The 18,860-nt window shown below is 41.2% G+C and overlaps 1 protein-coding gene and 1 pseudogene across 3 annotated transcripts in view; one reads left to right on the top strand and one right to left on the bottom strand.

The window, feature by feature from the left end:
- Positions 1 to 371: 371 nt before the first annotated feature.
- On the bottom strand, positions 372 to 2,039 carry LOC100581977 (annotated as a pseudogene).
- A 14,128-nt stretch (positions 2,040 to 16,167) lies between these two features.
- Positions 16,168 to 18,860, top strand: part of ECHDC1 (ethylmalonyl-CoA decarboxylase 1) — a 54,734-nt gene continuing 52,041 nt past the window's right edge. Inside the window, exons 1-2 of one of the 3 annotated variants that reach the window (XM_030809650.1) lie at positions 16,866 to 16,929; positions 18,270 to 18,385. The gene's annotated coding sequence lies outside the window, so the exon portion shown is untranslated. The other 2 variants (XM_003255684.3, XM_030809649.1) reach the window with 2 other exon arrangements.

The raw sequence follows: 18,860 nt of genomic DNA, 5'->3' as shown, positions 1-18,860 counted from the left end.
AAAATGGGTCACAACTTTGTCTAAAGGAACACTTCTGCAGCCGTAGTCAAAAGTGTGCACATTGAGACTGAGTATTCCACAGCTATACATGGTTTAACACGTGGTATCCATGGGATATCTGTTTCTACCACAGCCTTGTAAGTGCTCCAAACCTTAAAGTACCCACAATTACTACACCTATAACTGGAACCAATGATCCCTTTTATTCCCCACTAGGACAAACCAATACGTACACAGTTTTCTCTGCTTAGACATGGAAGCAGTTTTAACACTGGCCCTTGTGAAGCCACAATGTACCAAAAGTACTATGCCTAACATTTATAACTTGTATAAAAATTCCACATCCCCATAGTGGCCACCTCGAGATGAAAATAGATAACTCCCTAAATGTTAACTGGCTCTACTCCCCTAATATTAAACATAAAAACCACATGGGAAATACAGAAATTCAAATAGAAGTAACATAAACCTCTCACAAATTGTAAACAAAAAACTATCTGTGGGACAGCATATATGACAAATGATCTACTATGTAAATTTTAAAATGAGGCAGATAAAAGTCGGAAGGCCGGTTAATTTTCACCTCCTTCTCCTGCTTCAGCTTTGTCTCCTTGGCTATACGATGTCCACAATGTCAAGTTGTCTGTCAGTAATTGTATTATTAGCGTGTTGTCTTTGTATGACTCTTCACTTAATATATCAAGTTCAGCAATGGCTTCATCAAAAGCTGTCTTTGCAAGAGACAGCTCCCTCCCTCCCTCCCTCCCTCTATCCGTTCCTTCCTTCCTTCCTTCCTTCCTTCCTTCCTTCCTTCCTTCCTCCCTCCCTCCCTCCCTCCTCCTTCCTTCCTTCCTTCCATCTTTCCTTCCTTCCAGATGGAGTCTTCCCCTGTCACCCAAGCTGGAGTGCAATGGCGTGATCTTGGCTCACTGCAACCTCCACCTCCCGGGTTCAAACAATTCTCCTGCCTCAGCCTCCCGAGTAGCTGGGATTACAGGCACCCACCACCACACCCCACTAATTTTTGTATTTTTAGTAGAGACGGGGTTTCACCAGATTGGCCGGGCTGATCTTGAACTCCTGATTTCGTGATCCACCTGCCTCGGCCTCCCAAAGTGCTGGGATTACAGGCGTGAGCCACTGGGCCCAGCCAAGGGCAGGCTTTCCCTGGGGAGTTCAGAATCTCGTAATAGAACACAGAGGAGTAAAGGGCCAGACCCAGTCTGATAGGATGTGTTGGTTGCATTTCCTTTTTGCTGATTTCAAAAGCTTCTTGGTATGCTTGTTGTGACTGATCCACAATCCCTTTCTTGTCATCACCAGCAACAACCTCAGCCAAGTAACGGTAGTAATCTCCTTTCATTTTCAAATAAAAGACTTTGCTCTCTGCTTGTGAAGCACTGGGGATCAAGAACTTTTCCAAAAGAGACAGTACATCATTGCAGATATCTCTTAGCTGTGTCTGAATTTTCTCTCTGTATTCTCGAGCCACCTGCTGTTTTCTCTCAGCACCTTCTGTCTTTTGTTCAATACTTGAGACAACCCTCTAAGATGACCTATAGGCTCCTACAACATTTTTAGAAGCAACTGAGAGAAGGTTCCTCTCCTCATTGGACAATTTCAGCTCCTTGCTCAGTTAACAGATTTCATGCAGGCTGCCATGTCATCATATCTCTCAGCCTACTGGGCCAGTTTGGCCTTCTCAACCAGCTCATTTTTATCCATGACTGGATGTTCTGTTTCTGGAGTGGGTGGTGATGGCAGACCAACAAGGGCTCAGCAGTCTCTGGGCGGCAGCGGTGGTGGCAGTGGGAGGCTCAATTTCCTTATAAACTAGAATATTTACCCCTTATAAGAAGTATGGTTTGCAAATATTGTCTCCCATTCCACAGCTGGTCTATTCACTCTATTGAGCCTTTGTTGTGCAGATAGATGCTTTTTATTTTGATGCAGTCCCATTTGTCTACTTTTGCTTTTGTTGCCTGTCCTTTGGGGTTATATTTTTTAAAAACCACAACCTAAACCCATATCAAGAAGACTTTTTTCTTTTTCTGTTTATTTTTCCTCTTAGTTTTACAGTTTCACGTGTTACATTTAAGTATTTAATCCATCTTAATTTCATTTTTGGATATGGTATGAGATAAAGGTCCAATTTTATTTTCTGTATGTGATTATCTAGTTGTCCCAACACCATTTATTAAAGAGATTGCCCTTTTCCCATTGTGTCTTCTTGGTATCTTTGTCAAAGATCAATTGACCAAAAATGCGTAGATTCATTTCTGGGCTCTCACTTCTGTTGTATTGGTTTACATGTGCATTTTTATATCAGCGCCATTCTGTTTTGATTATGTTAGCTTTGTAGTACATTTTGAAATAAAGTAGTGTGATGCCTCTTGCTTTATTCCTTTTTGCCTATGATTGCTTTTGCTATTTGAGGCTTTTGTGGTTCCATACAAATTTTAGGATTGCTTTTCCTATTTCTGTGAAAAAATGCCATTGGAATTTTGATATGAATTGTACTGAATCTCCTGATTACTCTTAGTATGAACATTTTAACAATATTAGTATCTCCAATCCATGAAAGTGAAATATGTTTCCATTTACTTGTGTCTTGTTCAACAGCATCCATCAATGTTTTATCATTTTCAGTGTACAGATATTTCATCTCCTTGGTTAAACTTATTCCTATTTTATTCTTTCTGATGCTATTGCAAACGGGATTGTGTTGTTAATTTCTTTTTATTGATAGCTCATTGTTACTGAATAAAAATGCAACTGATTGGCCAGGCGCAGTGGCTCACACCTATGATCCCAGCACTTTGGGGGGCCGAGGCGGGTGGATCACGAGATCAGGAGATCGAGACCATCCTGGCTAACATAGTGAAACCCTGCCTCTACTAAAAATACAAAAAATTAGCCGGGCATGGTGGCACACACCTGTAGTCCCAGCTACACAGGAGGCTGAGGCAGGAGAATTGCTTGAACCCAGGAGGGAGGTTGCAGTGAGCTCAGATCACACCGCTGCACTCCAGCCTGGCAACGGAGTGAGACCCCGTCTCAAAAAAAAAAAAAAAAAAAAAAAAAGGAACTGATTTTTGCATGTTGATTTTTATTCTGTAACTTTATTGAATCCGTGTGTTAGTTCTGAGAGTTATTTGGTGGAGTTGTTAGGGTTTTCTATATACAAGATTATGTTATCTGCAAACAGACAATTTCTCTCCTTCTTTTCCAATCTGTTTGTCTTTATTTTCCCCCATAATTGCTGTGGCTAGGACTTCCTGTATTATATTGAATAGAAGGGGCAAGAGTGGACACCCTTATCTTGTTCCTGATCTTAGAAGAAAAACTATCAGTTTTTCACTATTTAATATGACATATTAGCTGTGAACTCGTCCCATGTGGTCTTTATTATGTTGAGATACACTCCTTCTGCTATGGTTTGAATATTGTTTCCCTCCAAAACTCATAGTGAAATTTATTTTATTTTATTTTGAGATGGAGTCTCGCTCTGTCACCCAGGCTGGAGTGCAGTGGCGTGATCTCGGCTCACTGTAAACTCCGTCTCCCAGGTTCACATCATTCTTCTGGCTCAGCCTCCCAAGTAGCTGGGACTACAGGCATCTGCCACCATGCCTGGCTAATTTTTTGTATTTTTAGTAGAGATGGGGTTTCACTGTGTTAGCCAGGATGGTCTCGATCTCCTGACTTCATGATCCACCTGCCTCAGCCTCCCAAAGTGCTGGGATTACAGGCGTGAGCCACCGCATCTGGGCCCTCATGGTGAAATTTAATCCTCACTGTGGCAATACTGAGAGGTGGGGCAGAGCCCTCATGAATAGACTAATTCATTTATGAATTAATGGGTTAATGGATTTTCACGGGAGTAAGACGGGTGGCTTCATAAAAAAAGGAAGAGAGACCTGAGCTAGCATCTTCAGCTCCTCACCATGCGATGTTCTGTGTTGGTTAATGACTCTACAGAGTTCCTACCAGCAAGAAGGCACTCACCAGATACACCACCCTGACCTTGGACTTCTCAGCCTCCATAACTGTGAGAAATAAATTTCTTTTCTTCATAAATTACCCAGTTTCAGTTTCTGTTATAAGCAAGAGAAAACAAACCAAGACACCTTCCGTACCTAATTTGTTGAGACTGTATCAGGGATATTGGCTTATACTTTTTTCTTTCCCTGGCTTTTTTATCAGAGTAATGCTGGCCTCATAAAATGAGTTTGGAAGTCTTGTCTTCTCTTTAATTTTCTGACAAAGAGCAATTAGCATTAATTCTTCTTTAAGTGTTTGGTAGAATCAGTGAAGCCATCTTGTCCTGGATTCTTCTTTGTTGGTAGCTTTTTGATTATAAATTTAACCTCTCATTATTGTTCTGTTCAAATGTTCTCTTTCTTCATGATTTAATCTTAGTAGATTGTATATTTCTAGAAATTTATCTATTTCTTCAGGTTACCCAATATATTGTTGTATAATTGCTTATAATACTCTCTTAGGATCCTTTATATTTCTGTATCTGTTATAATGCTTTCTCTTTCATTTATGATGCTGAGTCTTCTTTTTTTCATAGTTTAGCTAAAGTTTGTCAATTTTTGTTTATCTTTTCAAAAAAACAATTGTTTCTTTGATATTTTTCTGTTATTTTTATCATCTCCATTTCCTTTATTTCTGCTCTGATCTTTATTATTTCCTTTTTTCTGTAACTTTAGGCTTAGCTTCTTCTTTTTCTAGTTCCCTGTGGCGTCAAGATAGGTTATTCGAGATCTTCCTCTTTTCTTAATATAGGCATTCATTTGTCTCTATAAACTCCCCTCTTAGAACTGTGTTTGTTGTATCCCATAATTTTTTTTTCATTTTCTTTGTCTCAATATTATTTTTTTCTACTGTAAAATTTCTTTTGTAACCCATCAGTAGTGTCTTAAGTTTCATATATTTGCAAATTTTCCAATTTGCCTCGTTACTGATTTCTAGTTTTATATCACTGTGTTTGAAAAAGTTACTTGACATGGCCGGGCACCAGGGCTCACGCCTGTAATCCCAGCACTTTGGGAGGCCAAGGTGGGTGGATCACCTGAGGTCAGGAGTTTGAGACCAGCCTGACCAACATGGCGAAACCCCGTATCTACTAAAAATACAAAAATTAGCTAGCTGTGGTGGCGGACAACTGTAATCCCAGCTACTTGGAAGGCTTAGGCAGGAGAATCACTTGAATTCGGGGGGCAGAGGTTGCAGTGAACCAAGATCGCGCCACTTCACTCCAGGCTGGGACGAAAGAGTGAAACTCTGTCTCAAAAAAAAAAAAAAAATGCCAGCACGGTGGCTCACGCCTGTAATCCCAACACTTTGGGAGGCCGAGGCGGGCGGATCACAAGGTCAGGAGATCGAGACCATCCTGGTTAACATGATGAAAACCCATCTCTACTAAAAATACAAAAAATTAGCCTCGCATGGTGGCAGGTGCCTGTTATCCCAGCTACTCGGGAGGCTGAGGCAGGAGAATGGCATGAACCCGGGAGGCGGAGCTTGCAGTGAGCCGAGCCTGCACCACTGCACTCCAGCCTGGGCGACAGAGCAAGAACCTATCTCAAAAAAAAAAAAAAAAAAAGTATATATATATATATATACACACACACACATATATATGTATATACGTATGTATGTATATTATACATATACATATATGTAGTCTGACATAAGTTTAGCCTCCCTGTTTTCTTTTGGTTACTGATTACACAGAATATTTTTTTCATCTCTTTATTTTCAGACTATGTGTGTCCTTAAAGCTAAAATGAAACTCTTAGAGAGAGTATATAGTTGAATTTTATTTGTTTTTGCATCCATTCAACCACTGTATTTTTGGTTGGAGAATTTAATTTACATTTAAAGTAATTATTGATAGGTAAGGAATTACTATTTTCTTTTTGACTGTTTTGTAATTTCTTTATTCCATTCTTCCTCTTGATGTCTTCCTATGTGATTTTTTTTGGGTGGTGGGGAGTGGGACGGAGTCTCACTCTTCTGCCCAGGCTGGAGTGCAGTGGTGCGATCTTGGCTCACTGCAATCCTTACCTCCTGGGTTCAAGCAGTTCTCCTGACTCAGCCTCCTGAGTAGCTAGGATTACAAGCAGATGACACCATGCCTGGCTAATTTTTGTAGTCTTAGTAAAGGTGGGGTTTCACCATGTGGGCCAGGTTGGTCTTGAACTACCGATCTCAGGTGATCCACCCACCTCGGCCTCCCAAAGTGCTGAGATTACAGGCGTGAGCCACCGCACCTGGCCCTTCCTACATATATGTTTTTATATTGGTAGACTGCTTTTCTTTTTCTTTATATTTTGTGTATCTATTACAGTTTTTTACTTTGGAGTTATCGAGACTTATACAAAAGATCATAGTTATAAGTCTATTTTAAGCTCGAACAATTTAACTTTTACTGCATACAAAAGTCTATACTTTAACTTCTCCTACATCTTGTGCTATCGGTGTCACAATTTACAACTTTTATATATTGTGTTTCCATGAACAAATTATTATAATTATTTTTTAATTTTACACTAGAGTGAAAAGTGACTTATGCATCACTGTTATAGAATTAGAGTATTCTGAATTTAACTATGTTCTTACTTTTACACTGAGTTTTATACTTTCCTGTGTTTTCATATTGTTTTTTAGGGCCCTTTCAACCTGAAGAACACCCTTTAGCATTTCATGTAAGGCAGGTCTAGGGGTAAGAACACCTTTGTTATGTCTGGGAAACTCCCTATTTGTCCTTCATTTCTGAAGGACAGCCTTGCCAGGTATAGTAGTCCTCACTGGCAGTTTATTTCTTTTAGCACCTTGCAGGCCATTCTCTCTTGGCCTGCAAGGTCTCTGCTGAGAAATCTGTTAATAGCCTTATAGAAGTTGCTCTTCTCTTGCAGCTTTTGCATTTGTCTTTGACTTTAGAAAATTTAATTGCTGTGTGTCTTGGTGAAGATCTCTTTGTATTTAATCTATTTAGGATTTTTTGGCTTTCATGGATCTGGATGTTTAGTTCCCTCTTGAGATTTGGAAAGCTTTCTGTCATTAAGTTTTTCTGCCCCTTTCCCTTTCTCTGCCCCTTCTGGAGCTTCCATAGTGCATTAATTAGTTCACTTGATGGTGACCCTTAAGTCTTATAGATATTCTTTACTCTTTTTTATTCTTTCTCTTTTTTCTCCTCTTACTGGGCAATTTTAAATGACCTATTTTTAGGTTCACGGATACTTCTTCTGCTTGATTTTGTTGTTGGAGCTCTCTGTGGAATTCTTCAGTTCAGTCATTGTGTTTTTTAGCTTCGGAATTTACCTAGTTCTTTTTATGGTTTCTATCTCTTTGTCAAATTTCTAATTTTGTTTGTTTACTATTTTCCTAATATTATTTATAAAGCTGCCTATTTGAGCTCTCTTGTAGGTCACTGGGCTCTTTTTTTTTTTCTGAGAGTCTCACTCTGTTGCCCAGGCTGGAATGCAGTGGTGCAATCTCAGCTCACTGCAACCTCTGCCTTCTGGGTTCAAGAGATTCTCCTGCCTCAGCCTCCCAGGTAGCTGGGACTACAGGTGTGTGCCACCATGCCTGGCTAATTTTTTTTTTTTTTTTGTATTTTTAGTAGAAACAAGGTTTCACCATGTTAGCCAGGCTGGTGTTGATCTCCCGACCTTGTGATACACCTGCCTCGGCCTCCCAAAGTACTGGGATTACAGGTGTGAGCCACCACGCCCAGCAGTCACTGAGCTTTTCTAAGAATTATTTCAAATTCTTTTTCAGGATGTTCATAGATCTTCATTTCTTTAGGGTTGTTTACTGGTGTTTGGTCCTTTGGTGGTATCATGTTTCCCTGATTATTCATCTTCCTTGCATTATTGAAATGCAGGCGCTCATTCCAGTCTTTATAGACTGGATTCAGCAGGGAATGCTGCTCACAGTCACCCTATCAAGACTCTGGGTAGGTCATCTGTGGGCTTTATGGGTGGCCTTGCTGCTGGTGCCCTCAGAGACAGGGCTGGTGACCAGATAGGTAGGTGGGTGTGCTGGGCATCTAGGTCCACAGGGTCTGGCTTGGAGCCTGTGTTCACAGGACAGGGGCCTGCCTAGTACTGAGATGGGCCTGGTGCCTGGGTCCATGAGGACAAAAGTGGAACATCAGTCTAGCAGTCTAGTCTGGTGCCAGGGAAAACCTAAAGCCTGATTCTTCAGAGGCCATCATGGAGGCTGGGTTTGTGGGTGGTAGCCTGTAGGCTAGGCCCTCTGGGGTAGTTCTGATGCCAGGGTCTACTTGGGTAGACCTGGACCTTGGGTCTGTTGGAGCAGGCCTGGAACCTGTGTTCACTGGAACCTGGGGCTGTAGGGACCAGCAGTGAGTGGACCTAAAGCCTATATCCACTGGTGCCAACCTGGAGTCTGGGGCTGTAGGGACCAATCTGGTGTTGGAGCCTGGTGCCTGAAACTATGGGGACCAACATGAGGAATGCAGTGGGCATGGATCTAGGGGCCATGGAGATTAGCCTAGCATTGGGTGATCTTGGAGTCTCAGTGCATGGGTATCAGCCTAGAGCCATGGAAGTTTCATTGTGGCAGGCCTGGTGCTGGAGTCTGTAGCAAAGCTGGCACTTCACTCTCCTTTCCCCACCTGGACCATATGTCTCAGCTCTGTGCTAGCCAGGCTTGGGAAAGGATTGACTCTTTCCTACTATCTTCAATGTGTCTTTTCTTAATTCTCTGCTACATCTAGGTGCCACAATTTCTCATCTGGGTTCCTCAGCTCATGTGAAGGTATTTTCATAAAAGGATAGTGATTCAGGCCGGACGTGGTGGCTCACGCCTGTAATCCCAGCACTTTGGGAGGCTGAGGTGCATGGATCACCTGAGGCCAGGAGTTCAAGACAAGCCTGGCCAGCATGACAAAACCCCGTTTCTACTAAAAGTACAAAAATTGGCCGGGCGTGTTAGCGTGTTCCTGTGATTCCAGCTACTCAAGAGGCTGAGGCAGAGTTGCTTGAACCCAAGAGGCAGAGGTTGCACTGAGCCAAGATCGTGCCATTGTACTCCAGCCTGGGCAACAAGAGCAAGACTCCATCTCAAAAAAAAAAAAAGGATATTTAACTAACAAAACAAACACTACATTCCCCCAAGTTACTACTGATAACTATTAACAGCATGAGATATTCATTCTAGTATTTTTTCTATGGCATTTTTTAAGAAAAAAAACTACATTCTCAAAAGAAATAAAGAGAGGAAAGAACTGAGGAGGAAAAAAAGAAAGGATGGGAAGGAGGAAAAATAAGGCTAACAAGGCATTTGAACTCAATAAGCTTACATTAATAAAAATTATGATGATAGAATATAATGCAACAATAAATGATATACATTGTGGTATAACATTTTGATGTTTCTTTCTCATACCTAGAACTATAAGCAATTCAGTCTAAAGCATGTGTTGTTTCAGGGGAAAGATAGCTGTGATTGGGTTACAAATGTTTTCATAAAACTCATACCAGGGACGAGTGAAGAAAATCATAATATCTGAGTCTGGTTTATCTTCTTCCCATCCCTGCTTTTTAGAGTAGAAAGGTATTTTGTGCTTCAGAGAGAAAACCCCTTAAACTTATTGCATTGAGTCTAGGCCATAAACAACAGATTGAAAATAGAATACATGATACTCAAAGCTGAAATACAAAAAAAAAAAAAGTAAAATCACATCACATGGTAGTGTCGAAACATTCAAGTGTGTAAATACATGTCGACATCCTTTGTTCAGAATGAGGAAATACTTGAAGTGTAAAAACTTATTACTAATCAGTTTCTCAATTTTGACTTAAGGGCTATTTGTTCAGAATAAAATATATGGAACTAAGGCCAAGAATTTGTATGTTTACCTAATGTGACTTGTGTTTGCCAATGTTTGAGAACCTCAGTGTTTGTCAAGAAGAGGCCTAGGAATTCATAAACATAACAAAAGTAACTAGCTTTACCTTAACCTAAAATACCAACTCCCAAAATTATGCCAAACTTGCTTTACTTGTCATCATAGCACTTAATACTACCCAACATTATATATTTTTGTTTCATTTTTGACACATAACAATTTTACATATTTATGGGATGTGGTGATATTTTAATATTATTTAGCAAATCCATCACCTCATGTATTTACCATTTCTTTGTGGTGAGAACAATCAAAATCTTTTCTAGCCATTTTGAAACAATGTTGTTAACCACAGTCATCTTACTGTGCAAGAAACCACCAGACTTTATTCCTCTTAACTGTAACTTTGTACACACTGATTAATCTCTTCCCAGCCTCTGGTAACCACCATTCTATTTCCCACTTCTAGGAGATCAACTCCTTTGGATTCTACACATGCATGAGATCATGTGATATTTGTCTTTCTGTGCCTGGCTTGTTTCACTTAATGTTCTCCAGGTCCATCTATGTTGCCACAAATGACAGGATTTCATTCCTTTTAATGGCTGAATAGTATTCCATTGTATGTATATACCACATTTTCTTTATCCGTTCATCCACTGATGGACACTTAGGTTGATTCCATATCTTGGCTCTTGTGAACAGTGCTGCAATAAACACGAGTGTGCAGATATCTCTGCAACATACTGATTTTACTTCCTTCAGATATATACCCAGGCTTGGGATTGTGGTATCATATGGCAGTTTTGTTTTTAATTTTTTGAGGAATCTCTATACTGTTTTCTACAACAGCTAGAGTAATTCACATTCTTTTATTTATTTTTTGAGACGGAGTCTCACTGTGTTGCCCAGGCTGGAGTGCAGTGGTGCGATCTCGGCTCACTGCAGCCTCTGCCTCCCAGGTTTAGCTGGGACTACAGGCATGTGCCGCCACGCCTGGCTAATGTTTTTGTATTTTTAGCAGATATGGGGTTTCAGCATGTTGGCCAGGGTGGTCATGACCTCCTGACCTCGGGATCCGCCTACCTCAGCCTCCCAAAGTGCTGGGATTACAGGCGTGAGCACCGCATCTGGCCAGTTAATTTACATTCTTACCAACAGTGTGTAAGTATTTCTCTCCACATCTGCAGGGGCATGTTATTTTTTGTCTTTTTGATAATAGCCATTCTAACAGATGTGAGGTGATACCTCATTGTGGTTTTGATTTGCATTTCCCCTATGATTAGTGATTTTTATTTAAATTTTTAAAAAATCTATGTATTTGTTTTTGACAGTCTTGCTCTGTCACCCTGGCTGGAGTGCAGTGGTGTGATCACGGCTCACTGCAGCCTTGAGCTCCTGGGCTCCAGTGATCCTCCCACCTCAGGCTCCTGAGTAGCTAGGACTATAGGTGTATGCCACATTGCCCAGCCAATTGTGATTTTTTGTAGAGACAGGGTTCTGCCGTGTTGCCCATGGCTGGTCTTGAACTTCTGGGCTCAAGCAATCCACCTGCTTGGCCTCCCAAGGTGTGGGATTACAGGTGTGAGCCACTGTGCCTGGCTGAGCATTTTTTCATATATTTGTTAGTCATCACCATGTTTTCTTTTGAGAAATGTCTATTCATGCCTTTTGTTCATTTTTAAATTGGATTTTTTTTTTTTTTTTTTTTTTTGCTATTGAGTTGACTTCTTCATATACTCTGGATATTAACCCTTTGTCAGATGTATAGTTTGCAAATATTTTCTCCCATTCTGCAGGCTGTCTTTTCACTGTTGATTATACGTATTATGTATTTACTTACTTATCTTTCATTGTCCACCTACCCCACTATATAGAATTTAACTTGGATATTTTCCCAAAGTGTTAAAAAGAAAGATGGAAAATGGGAGCCAGAAATAGAAAGCCCACTTAGTACTACAGTTATTACTGAGAAAGAAGAATGAAAGTTATTACTGAAAAGTAAAACTGAAGAAACCTCTCCTCAGGGAGGGATAAAAGTACATACACAGTTTGAATGTTCACTGCAGCCCAGGTATAATCACTGAAAAGAGATCTATGCCTGGGCAATATTTGGGTGGTAACAGATAACACCATAAGAATAGTATAAAAGCACAACCAACATATAGGTAGAGGGAGAAAGAATTTTTTAGAAAAGAAAAAATAAAAGGTTGGTTTCAGGTTTTTCCTCTAGCAGAAAACAACAACAGAAAAGTCTACATGGAAAATAGAAAGGTAACACCCAAGAACTAATCACCAGCCAAGCTGAAGTTCATGTGGGAACAAAAGAAAGAGACAGCTTCAAATATCCACGCGCTCAGAAAACAAGCAATATATGTATTTCTCAGGAAAAATGAAAAAAGAAAAACAAAAAACATTGTAAGCCCCTTTGTAACCAAATAAGAATTCAAATAAAAGTTTGAAGTAGGGGTATGAAACAACAGTTGGCTTTAGATACAGGGTTAAGTCTAAATTCTTTTAATGTAGTCTAGAACAATAAATGCAACTTTGAAAAATGATCAAGAGATAAAGAAGATATACAGTGTACATGTATTATTCCATTTTCACGCTGCTAATGAAGACATACCCAAGACTGGATAATTTATAAAGAAAAAGGGGTTTAACAGACTCACAGTTCCACGTGGCTGGGGAGGCCTCACAATCATGGAAGAATGTTAAAGGCACATCCTACATGGCAGCAGGAAAGAGAGAATGAGACCCAAGCGAAAGGGGTTCCCCTTATAAAACCATCAGATCTTATGAGACATATTCTCTACCACGAGAACAGTATGGGGGAAACTGCCCCCATGACTCAATTATCTCCCACCAGGGCCCTCCCACAACACATGGGAATTATAGGAGCTACAATTCAAGATGAGATTTGGGTGGGGACACAGTCTAACCACATCTGTATAAGATAAATTTTTAAAAATATAACTTAGGTTTCAAATACCAGATTATATAACACAGAGTGAAGAAAAGAAAGGAAGATAAAAGTAAAAATGAAAATGTTAAATTTCTTTATTTTTACAAAGAAGGGAGTAAATTAAAAATTTATAATTGTTTTGACAGAGATTCTTAGAAAATGTGAATAATCATAATAGAATTAAAATCAGAATGCCTAACTTCTAAAGCACTGAGGGAGATAAAAGTATATGCAATGGTTCATATAACAAACTACAGTTTAGAAAAATACACACACATACAAACACACACACACACACTCACAGAGAAAACACAAGGAACCATTCAGAACAAGTATAAATCTCAAGCCATAACCTGGAGTATGAAAGGAATTTAATTTTCCTTTTCTTTGGCTTAGTTTCTATTCTGATGCCTCAGTTCTTCCTGGACAATGAACAATTTTTTTTTTTTTTTTTTGAGACCGAGTCTCGCTGTATCACCCAGGCTGGAGCACAGTGGCACAATCTCTGCTCACTGCAACCTCCACCTCCCAGGTTCAAGTGATTCTCCTGCCTCAGCCTCCCGAATAGCTGGAGCCACAGGAGCCCACCACCACACCCGGCTAATTTTTTGTATTTTTAGTAGAGACGGGGTTTCACCGTGTTAGCCAGGATGGTCTCGATCTCCTGACCTTGTGATCCGCCCGCCTCGGCCTCCCAAAGTGCTGGGATTACAGGCATGAGCCACTGCGCCTGGTCAAGTCTTGTAGCTTTCTAATTCCACACTTCAGCGAGGGAATAGGAATTTTTCTGTAAATTTTCTGAGTGTCCATGGCCTAAAATCACAGCCATCAGAGATCCTGTAGTTCTTCTCAGTGGCTCTGCAAGGAAGCACTACAGTACATTAACCTCTAGTTTGCAGTTTAGCACAATGTTTACTGCAGTGAAAGGTATTTTCATACTAAGTTGTATGTGCAGGTAAACCGAAATGCTATACGTATAAATGAGCCATCAGAATATTACTGGAGGAAAATTTTTTAAATGAGGAAGACTAAGTCTTGGGTTAGAAAACTTTCTCTATTTCTCCACGGTATGCGGATTAAGTACCAGATATTTTGGTCTCAGCCCTCCTAGATCCCATCTGTCTGTCTTCTCAGGATGCTTAAATATCTCTTCTGGTTTAGTCTCAAAGTCTATTCCAATCCATAAGGGTTAATTACTAATGTACATATGGGTACTGGGGGGAATTGCATGAAATACAAACCAATATTAACAGAAGTCATTATTTTGGTATATTGCCTAACACTGCTGAACATATACCTCACTGTGGATCCCCATCTGCCTCCAGTTATACTCCCACAGCTGTGGGTGAATAGGCATTACTTAAGTGGGAGTAAAAAAAAAAAAATGCTATTTTATCTGTTAGCATATTAAATAGTTACAGTACTGAAAATATGTCTTTTGTGCCATCCTCCTTTAATTTTCACCAGCTGCCAAGCTTTTTCCCTTCTCCAAATTCCTACTGGGCTTTGGTCCTCTTTTGATAGCTTTTATAGAATTTTTTGACACATTTTATCAACTTGTTGAGGAGATAAAATTGTTTGAGAACTGGCAAGTAACTAGATCCTTGGAAAAAAGACAAGGCATGAGATAGTATCACAAAAAAATCTCACCCTTTGTTTTCTATTTACTTAAGCTACTATCAGGGAGGTTCACAAAGATGTCCAACAGTCAAGCCCTCTTATCTACAGCTGCCAACCTTGGAAGGCTGTAGTATCACATATCCATATACATACTTACAGCATAAATCATATATCTAGTCACCCCCACTCTGCAAACTGATAAATTCTCCCAAATCATCATTTCATCAAGCGACTTTCCCGTTCAAGAGTGAAATGGCTTAAGTTGCTCATTTTATAACAAACTAGAATTAAACACAGTACTTCTTTTTTTTTGAGACGGAGTCTCGCTCTGTCGCCCAGGCTGGAGTGCAGTGGCGCGATCTTGGCTCACTGCAAGCTCCGCCTCCCGGGTTCACGCCATTCTCCTGCCTCAGCCTCTGGAGTAGCTGGGACTACAGGCGCCCGCCACCGCGCCCGGCTAATTTTTTTTTGTATTTTTAGTAGACGGGGTTTCACCGTGGTCTCGATCTCCTGACCTCGTGATCCACCCGCCTCGGCCTCCCAAAGTGCTGGGATTACAGGCGTGAGCCACCGCGCCCGGCCAAATACAGTACTTCTAATAATGACTTCTTCCAATCAGTCCAAACTGGGTTCCCACTTATTCCCTATCATACACATCTCCGTACCGTAAAACTATCCTTCCTGCTCGGCGCGTTGACACATTCTGTTCCTCCGACTAGAATATCGCCTGCAATATTCAAATCATACCTATAACCACTGCAGAACTCCAAGAACATGACCATCCCATCTAAACTCCTGCGTTCAGAGACTTGACCAAACTCTAGCACAGCTTTAGCAGCTGTGCCCAGGACGACTGCCTCAGAAAGCTTAACTACGTGATGTAACCAGCACACTGATGATAGGTCTCTGACATCCCTTTCTTAGAACATTTACTAAAGGGCTTGCAATCGTAAATACTTATTTCTTGCCACTCAGAAGTTCTCTCTCAAGGACCAGAGAGCCATTCCTTTGAAATGTAATCAAGAAGGATAAAATCCTCCGTAGGAGGATACAATCCTGCGATAACTGTTAAAACGCGCGCACACACACACACACACACACACAGCTGGCCTAATCACATTTACACTAACAACTCTGTACGTTCTTTCTCTACTGAGCGCCCGCATATCCCCTTCCTCCTTTTAAAATGCCCCTTTAAAAATGCCCAGATGATCTCTGCACAAATCGAAATAGAGCTCAGCTCTTTCCTGTCAGTAGTTAACTGAATGTTTTCACCGCTTTAACGTCCAGCTGCGCTTATCTTTGACATCGACTACTTAAGGTCTACCTTTAGTCCCACGACTCTGACAAAATGATCTCAATATTGGTGTAAAATGACCTCCCCTTTCAAGGGTCTTCCAAAGCACTTCCTGTCTGCGGCATACAAAATGTATTGGCACGGAATTTTAAGCTTACTGAGCTTTATAAACACGTCACATCCACACATTCAAGACACACACTGGGTATTCGGATAAAAACAAAACAAAACAAAAAACTGGCTAAATACCCATTCCCCTCAATAACTCGGATAAGATATCTAAAAAGGGTCGACCTTCGGTACCTTTCCGTCCTCTCCCCTCTCGCTATTTGCCTACACTAGCTTCCTCGCCTCCCCTTTTTCCCACGTTTATCGGAGCGAAAACAAGCACGGTTCGGCAGCCTCCTTTCCCAGCCCTAACCCTGTGCTGCAAAAACGAAAATTCAAAGCCAAGAATAGGAGACCGCCCATCCAGGCTCCTTCGCGACACGAGGGAGCGCGAAGCGGCTGCAGGAATGGGGGCGCTTCGCGGTAGGCTCGGGATTTCCGGGGTCACGGGAACCGGCAGGGGAACGGGATAAAGTTCCCGGAGAAAGGAAAGGGGAGCGTGGGATAGTAAAGGAGACGACGCGGAGAGGAGGAGAGGACCTACAAGAATAGAGGACAGGCACGCAGGATGGTCCCGGGGGGAGCGGAAACAAAGGCACGCAAAGCGGAAGAGCGTGTGTAGGGGAGCGGAAAAGGAAGTCACCTCCTGCGTGACTCCGCAGGCCTGCGGAGGTAAGTGGTCGTAAGGGTTGGCCTTAGCGCTTCAGTTTAGTGTTGTCAGTGGGAGAATCCTAAAATGTCGCCGTGGAATGGACTGTAGCGCTCGCTTCTCCAAACGTGTCCCAGACGGCGAGCCTCGCCGGCTCCGCGGCTTGTCCCTTGCAAGCGCCGCGCAGGCCTGCCCCCTGCTGGACGTGGAGACGCGGTGCCGAGCGCCACGGGCCGACTGTGCGTCGGGCGGGGAAAGAGGGCGAGGGATAGAGATGAATCGGTCTTCCCAGAGCGCGCCGCGACATCGCGAGATTACACTTTCAAAAGGATGAGGAGGCTTGCTTTCTACTTTCTGATTTAATTTAGGAATACATTCGAGGCCCTGTGCTAAGTTAGGTAATGTTCCCTGTGATCTCTATAATTGTCTTTTATGTATTAAATTGTTTTGCTTGCTTAACTAAAACTTTTCTTACTTGTATAGTGCAGCCAACTTTTCAAGAACGAAAGATGAGCAACTCCATTATGGTAGAGGTTCTTTCATTGGAGAATTTTTGAGCTACAATAATCCTTTTAACGCTGCGCACACATACAGGGATTACACGTGTAGGGGATTAAAACCACAGTTAAGTTGTAGGTTGAAGGGGCTGTTAAGGACTTCAGGCAACATTAAATCAACACTCTGTTCTTTTCGCTGTTCCACATCTGGGCGCCTCCTGTATAGCAGTTGTTGCTCTAGGTGCTAGAGGTATACAGAGGAACTGGACAGGGCAAGGAAAAGAAAAGGCTCCTTCTTTCGAAGAACTAGCATTCTCTTGGAAGAGACAAGCTTGTGGTGAGAAGTATATTTGTGAAATCTACGAGGGGAGGGAGCAGCGCAATAATAAAACGGGTGATCCTTTGTTGATTTCTTATTGGGTTCTGGCCTGAAAGGCGACTGTATAATCAGCTGGGATTCCTGCAATGATTAACATTCCAGGAAGGGAAGCCAGCCTGTGAAGACGCATGGCTTTGAAACAGGGTGAGTTGTGAGAATAATAAACTGGGTAGTTGGGAGAGTTGATTTGTGGCCAGATTCTTAAGCCCCTGTTTAGTCTTAAGAAAATTATCTTTAGGCACTACAGATGCCCTCTTGCAGCTAAGACTAATGGGAAGAACTGGTTAAAAAACTACTTACAGCAAAGAGTGAGTGAGAGTGGTGATGAGAGATACAGATGTTGTGAGAGCAGACAATAAGGGGACTTTATGTAGTCCTATGTTAGAGGAGATGATTTGAAGTTACTCTGAGGAAGACAAAAATGTAACAGGTAGATCGCATATGCGAAAGCTTGAAATGGCGAAATAATCAAAAGGATTTCAGGAACTGAAAGTTGTGCATTTTGGCTGTGTGAGGGAGAGAGTTGTGGGTGGCATGTAATGAACCTTGAAAGGTAGTTTATGTTATGACAGCCTACAACCGAATCAAAACTTCTACAAACAGGCGATATACAGACAGTCTGAAATCAAATGCTTCTGATTTCTATTACGTGCTGTAGGCTAATTGTTTTCTTTTTAAGTACGAGTTTGTGTTAGTCTTCTGGATTTAGTGATTATAATATAAGGTGAAACAGGTAAAGGCTTTTAGAGAACATTCACTTGTTTCCTGTGCACTAAAGGGGAACAGATCACCTTTGCAGAACTTGAAAAAAAGTGGAAAGTGTGACCTTTGATCTCAGATGGGCTTTCTTTCCTCTTTTCAGTGGCTTGGTAGTGAGCTTGCTCAGCTCCACTGAATCTTCTTTGTGGTGGGGCTGCAAGACATCCTGCATGGCAAGTTTTAAACATAAGTTTTACTCCGAAGAAAGCTTATAAAATTGTAAATGCTTCAGAACCTTTTCATCTTCCTGTGATTCTGGAAGAAATCCAAAATACCAATCGTTTAACTACATGCTTCTACAGAACCTGAATCTTAAGCTTTGTTCACTTTGTACTATTAGATACTATAGTAGGTTAATAATGACTAACACCTTGTCATCTCATCATTGAGCTTTTGTCTAAGATAGTCTCTGAATTTAGAACTGGGACGAAAGTATACATAATAGGCTATTATAAAATTTTTAGAATTGGATTTCTAAACTTGGGGTCAGTGAATCTAGCAGGCTTAAGCAGTGTTCTCAGGTTTTTCTGGCACGGACAAGGAATATAAGAGGAGGAGAGAAAAGGAGAGACAGTAGGGGGAGGGAATAGAATGAGAGAAGAGAGAAAATACGGAATTAATAGAGAAAGGATACATGAAGTATTCTAAAATTTTCTTGGAAAAATTGGCATTTCAGTGATAGATCAAAGATGTC

This window comes from Nomascus leucogenys, chromosome 3, assembly GCF_006542625.1.
Source record: "Nomascus leucogenys isolate Asia chromosome 3, Asia_NLE_v1, whole genome shotgun sequence".
In the NCBI taxonomy this organism is placed as follows: domain Eukaryota; kingdom Metazoa; phylum Chordata; class Mammalia; order Primates; family Hylobatidae; genus Nomascus; species Nomascus leucogenys.
The sequence above is the reverse complement of the archived record's forward strand: the minus strand, read 5'-3'. Positions and strand labels throughout refer to the sequence as shown.